The sequence below is a fragment of the Sphaerodactylus townsendi genome, unplaced genomic scaffold, assembly GCF_021028975.2.
Source record: "Sphaerodactylus townsendi isolate TG3544 unplaced genomic scaffold, MPM_Stown_v2.3 scaffold_700, whole genome shotgun sequence".
In the NCBI taxonomy this organism is placed as follows: Eukaryota; Metazoa; Chordata; class Lepidosauria; order Squamata; family Sphaerodactylidae; genus Sphaerodactylus; species Sphaerodactylus townsendi.
The window spans coordinates 6909-12523 of record NW_025950914.1 but is presented as its reverse complement, the minus strand read 5'-3'; the positions used below and the strand labels follow the sequence as shown (position 1 = coordinate 12523).

The 5615-nt window shown below is 45.3% G+C and overlaps 1 long non-coding RNA gene across 1 annotated transcript; it reads right to left on the bottom strand.

Annotated features, from left to right (window-relative positions):
• Positions 1 to 3088: 3088 nt before the first annotated feature.
• LOC125425529 lies at positions 3089 to 4493 on the bottom strand. The gene is made up of 3 exons (XR_007243379.1): positions 4421 to 4493; positions 3437 to 3525; positions 3089 to 3142 (listed from the first exon to the last, which is right to left on the bottom strand). It is a non-coding gene; the product is annotated as an uncharacterized LOC125425529 (long non-coding RNA).
• Positions 4494 to 5615: the final 1122 nt, after the last annotated feature.

Below are 5615 nucleotides of genomic sequence, written 5' to 3'. Positions count from 1 at the left end.
GCCCGAGGTCACTCAGCAGGCTTCATGAGCAGGAGTGGGAAAACAAATCCAGTTCACCAAATAAGTGTCCACTGCTCTTGTGGAGGAGTGGGGAATCAAACACAATTCTCCAGATAGAGTCCACCTGCTCTTAACCACTACACAATGCTGCCTCTCAGAAGCAGTCTTGATTTCATCTGCCATCACCTGGAACCAGCCCCACCACCCCCAGGCCTGAGCTGAAGACTTTTCCCTTTGAAGCAAAAGCCATCATTCATTTATTCTGCTTGTGCTTTAATGTTCATAACCTCCAGTTGAATGGGAAAACCTGTAGGGTTCATATGGCTGCTAATATAAAGAGCTTGTGGAGGAAGCCACTGGAGGCCAAGTCAATAAGGTAGGCAGTTCACTGGAACATGATTCCAAATTCACAAGAGCGGCTAACCATTGGCTCTTTCCCCAGCCCCCCTCTCCCATCATAAGGGGTGGAGGTAGCCCCATATCTCTTTGCTGCGGTGAGACCAGCTGGATGATGGGGAGGGGCTGATTTCCATGACCTTTAGCAGCAGTGACCTCTGGGCTCTTGTGACATCACAGTCCCAGCTTGACAAAGGAGGCCTTGTTACCATGGGAGCACTGCTAACTTCAGAGGATGGCAAGCTCAGGGGCACTCAGTCCAGCAACAGGAAGAGGTGGGAAGAGGAGGGATCCACAAATGGTCCTGGGGTATGATCTCTCCAGCTTGGAAGGGTCAGTGTGGAGTGGTACCCAGGGGGTCAGAACAGGACGTGGTGTAGGTGGGCTTACATCCCCACTGAGCTGTAAGACTTAAACTGTGCTGTGAGGACTGAAGATAAAATTCTGGACAGGAGACCCAAGGACATTGTGGAGGAAGTGTGAAGATCAGTAGTAACTGATTAATGAATAATTAATGTATTTTGGTGTGTTGCCTATAGGGCTTGTTGTGTGCTCTTCCTTCCAGAGAGCTGCCAAGGGTCCTGGGAAGGAGAACCCAATAGGCTGAAGTCAAACTGCCCCTGAGTTCTCAAACAGGCTCGTAGGTCCTGAATCTCCCTCTGTTTCTCCACCAGGCAGCAAGCGTGCGGCTCAAAGCAGACAAGGGAGGAGGTGAGTGGAAGCACAGAAGAGGAGGGTGATCCTGTGGATGGGAGGAGATCAGGAAGGCAAGTTCTCCTGCGGGTGCGGAGACTTGCAATGTAGGCAGCTGGTGACTCATGACCTGAAGCCTGGATGAATGGATGAATGAATGTTTAACTATAAGTTTAACTAATAAAATGAATGAATGAATGAATGAATGAATGAATGAATGAATGAATGAATGAATGAATGAATGAATGAATGAATGAATGAATGAATGAATGAATGAATGAATGGGTTAATGAATGGGTTAATGGGGGATGGATGGGGGTTTTTCATTGCTGCGAAGCTTTGCTTCCAGCGTGGATCACTGGCGTGTCTGGATGATGAATGGATGAATGGTGGGTGGATGGGGGTTTGGATGATGAATGAGTGAATGGTGGATGAATGGGTGGAAGTGATTGTAGAAGCCAGTCTGCTTACACTGTTGCCACCTTGCAGGGATGTGAAGCTGGTCTTTTGGAGAAGCCAGGCCATGAATATCATCAAGAGGGCAACAGTGCTGCTGCGGCGCTCCTTCCTTCCTTCCCCTCTGGATTCCCTTTTTCTTGACAGAATGCAGCATGCAGTGGCCGTGTCACCCATCTTAGCTATTTGTCTTGCCAATCAAGAACATCAGAAACTGGGTGTCATGGACATTATTAACACTGAATGGCACTTCATGGTGGATTGTGGGAAAATCTCGCCTGCCCCAAATGATGAACATGGGCATCGGTATCCCAGTTCCAGATTTACCCAGCAGATGCACTCTGTCACTTGTGGACTTTAACATTTATTTCATTAAAACATTTATTTCATTCAAAATTTCATTTATTAATTATACCACAGTATTATTTATGTCTAAAAAGCAAATATATATGGATGGCTTTGTACCTATTTTCATATCTCTATGACATATCTCTATGACATATTTTAAGTATTTTCTTTAAAGGAGGAAAGAACTTCTTGTGGTAATATGCTGCCACCTGGGATTTTGCAGGGCAAGAAACTGTAAAATCCAGTCATTCTGATCCAAGGGTTTTCCTCATGAGTGTCATGATCATATGCCAAAGAAGGGCTTTTATATTAGGACTGAATCGGGGTATGAAGCATCTGGTGTTTTATGTGATTGGCCGTGATATCATAAAGCAAAACTTTGAGCACTATAGTATGGCTGTCTCTCTGGCAACAGTGACACAGGCTCTAATTCAGAGCCCAGGATGGATGGATGTCACATCCTAGGCATGACAGGTTCTCAGTTGGGGGCAGGGTTTATACACCAAACGTGATGTGCGCTGATCTGGACGGATCATATCCGGCATTCTTAGAATTGGACCGGAAGGCTGAGCTCTTCAGCCTCTTGTAGCTTTGTGAGATTAGCCTATCCCAGGGGTGTCCAACTCTGGCGCTTCAGATGGTCATGGGCCACAATTCCCATCAGCCCAATTGGCCATGCCAGCATGGGCTGATGGGAATTGTAGTCCATGAACATCTGAAGCACCAGAGTTGGACACCTCTGGTCTATCTTCACCACCACTTGGGACACTCACTGAAATCTCAGTAAAGATAACAATTGGAATGGGGGTGGGCAGATGGAAGGGAAGAGTCTACCTTTCCAAGATGAAAAGAAAGATTACATGGTGTTTTTTGAGAAACAGCAACTTCCTTGGTATGACAACACACATACACACATATTTCTTTATAATGAAAAATATATTAGAAAAAATAACTGAACGACCTTCCCAAACCACATGGGGCCATCACAGGTGAAAACCACCAGGTAGGGGGATGCTATTCCAATGGATTTGGGTGCATGTTTTAGAAAGGCAACGGAATCAACTTCCAGACCATGGAATGTGCTTAGAAAGCGGGGAGAGCTGTCCTTAAATAGCACAGGGAGGAAAACGTGACCCAGGGATCAGAGAAAGCCCTCCAAATCTAACATGAAGACTCCCAGTTGCTATTCTCTATCCAAGACCTCTTCTTCTCCTTCAGGATTCAACTGTGAGAAAGAAAAGTCAGTCACCTAGAAAGAGAAGGGAAGGCATGTTAGTTGCTCTGGGCAGGCCGGGGTGGCTCAAATTTCCCCAACTGAGAGCCCATTCCAGACATCTCAACCTCTGAAAGAAGGCTAAGACAGTCTGGGGTGCCACATGCCCATCTTGCCTCCCTACCCTAGAGCTGAGACCCCTGAAAAGGCTGGTCAACTTGTTCCAACAAGGAATACCATCTTCTGCTTGCTTTCCCCCTGTCCACCCAAGCTGTACCTCCAAAACCACATAGGTGTATGCAAATTCATCTGACTGCACTTTAACATCACCTGGAGGAGCCCCTTGAGCTCTTCGTCCGCTAAACAGTCCACAAGGTCTTCTTGGGGGGAGCAGAATTCCACGGCCACCTTCCCATTCTCTGAAACAGGCAAGCAAAAAAGACCAAATCTCTAACTATTCAAAGACAGTTTTATTGAGCCTTAAAATGCATTCAGGAGTCTGCAATAATTGCTGTTTATAGAGCATACACAAAAACAGCTTTTATTTTACATGAAATGAAGGCCCAAATCCAAGTGGATTTCAGAAAGGAAGGGAGCCAGAGAAACAGAGGCCACTGCGGCAGAGTGATCAGGGAAGGAGGGGGAATTGGCCCACATAGTCCTTCTTCCTTTGCTACCACTGGGTCAGCACAGAAACACTAACACAATGACAACTGCGTTTGGTCCCCCAGTGACCCAGAAAAACCCCTTTTTAGCTAAGATATGATCTGAAGTCACATCACGGCTCAACTGAGAAACGGCAAAAGGCCTTGAAAGGCATGAAAGGGTGGGCAGCTTTGCTCCACCTCTCTCTGTATTGGCTGCAGGTGGAGTGTCCAACCATGGCCACTCAGCAGTTCCACCTTCAAGCAGTCTGTTTTAGAAAGTAGGTGGAGCAAGTTGTGGATTGGCTGTGAAGATTGCAAGGTATCCTATCAAACAAAGCTTCTGCCTGAAATGTTGAAGAGGTACTATTATATATATACCTCATGCCTTGTCATTTTATATTGGCTTCATCATCTGAGGCAGCCATTTTGTAATTGGTTCCACCTCCTGAAGCAGCCATTTTGTGATTGGTTCCAGCTCCAGAGGCACCCATTTTGTGATGGTACCCACTGCTCTGCGTCAGAGTTCCAGAGGTGCCCACAGGATCAAAAAGGTTGGGGAACACTGACCTAAAGGTATGACATCACTGGCGCTAAGCTGGCATCTAACCAATCTATGGGATAGTAAACCACAGGGAATTCCAGGAAAAAAATAAATTAAAAGCCTTACCTAGAACTATGAGGAGAATCTTCTGAAATGCATCTGAGAGTGCTTTTTGTGCCACAAGCTTCTGAGCACTGCGCATGGCTGCAAGGAACCCTGAAAGAGGGAAAATGCCAGTAAAATATCCAGAGTCATGCAGGAGAGGTTTGCACACCAGGGTCTGGTTGGTGCTAAAAAATTTTAAAATTAATGATTGATCCCAAAAACTCCATGGCTTGAAAAACTCAGATTCTAAGGATCTTTTTAGAAGCAACTATACTTGGCAGTGGCGAGAGGATGGAAAGTGAAAAGAACAGCTTGAGAAATACGTCCATACAAGAATGCCTCTGTGAACGTCACCTCTACCATACAGCAAACACCTTATTATAATTGGCCTATGTCACCCTTTTTAATGATAAAAGATTCAGATTGTGAGTCATACCGACAACCTAGCTAGACACTGTTGCCTTTGCACAGAACATAAGAACCTGGAGCTTTGTGCATTGAATTTATTCAAGTAAGCAGAGTTTACAATGGGTATGTCGTGTATAAAAGCTAAATTGTGGGCCATCGTTCGAGAAATAAAAGCTTTATTGTTTGTGGTGAAGAAACAGGCTCATGCCCACTAGGTGAACTCTGTAGAACTCTCATAAAAAGCAACCCTTTTATACGGGAAGCAAACAACAATCAGATGCATAGCCATGGCCTCGGGTGGGGGGTGAAGCCAGGGGCATGTCCAGAACGGGGTCTGTCGGGGAGGGGTGGGAGGGGGCGCATGGGCATCTCTTCAGTTCCCCCTCATACTGCAACCATCGGCTATTTGAAATCCAGGTTACTGTGCCCGTACACCTAACTAATAGTTAGTTCATATGCATTCCAGTTGTACTGGACATATCCAGTTCTTCTTGCAAGTTTTGAAGTCTTTCACTACACACGTCTTCAGACATGATTGCCCTGCTTAGCACTTGTGGATTCCTTGGAAAGGAAAGATTTCAAAACCTAAAGACTCTTAATATATGTTCGTTAAACATGATCCACGCTATCTTGTCATCTTTTAAACAGAGAAGTTTACAATTTCTCTCTTGGAAACTGTGATCCGGTGGAAATGGAGCCATTAAAATGTTTTAGATGATAGATAGATAGATGATAGATGATAGATGACAGATGACAGATGATAGATAGATAGATAGGTAGTGATATACACTTTCACGGCAGTGGTAGT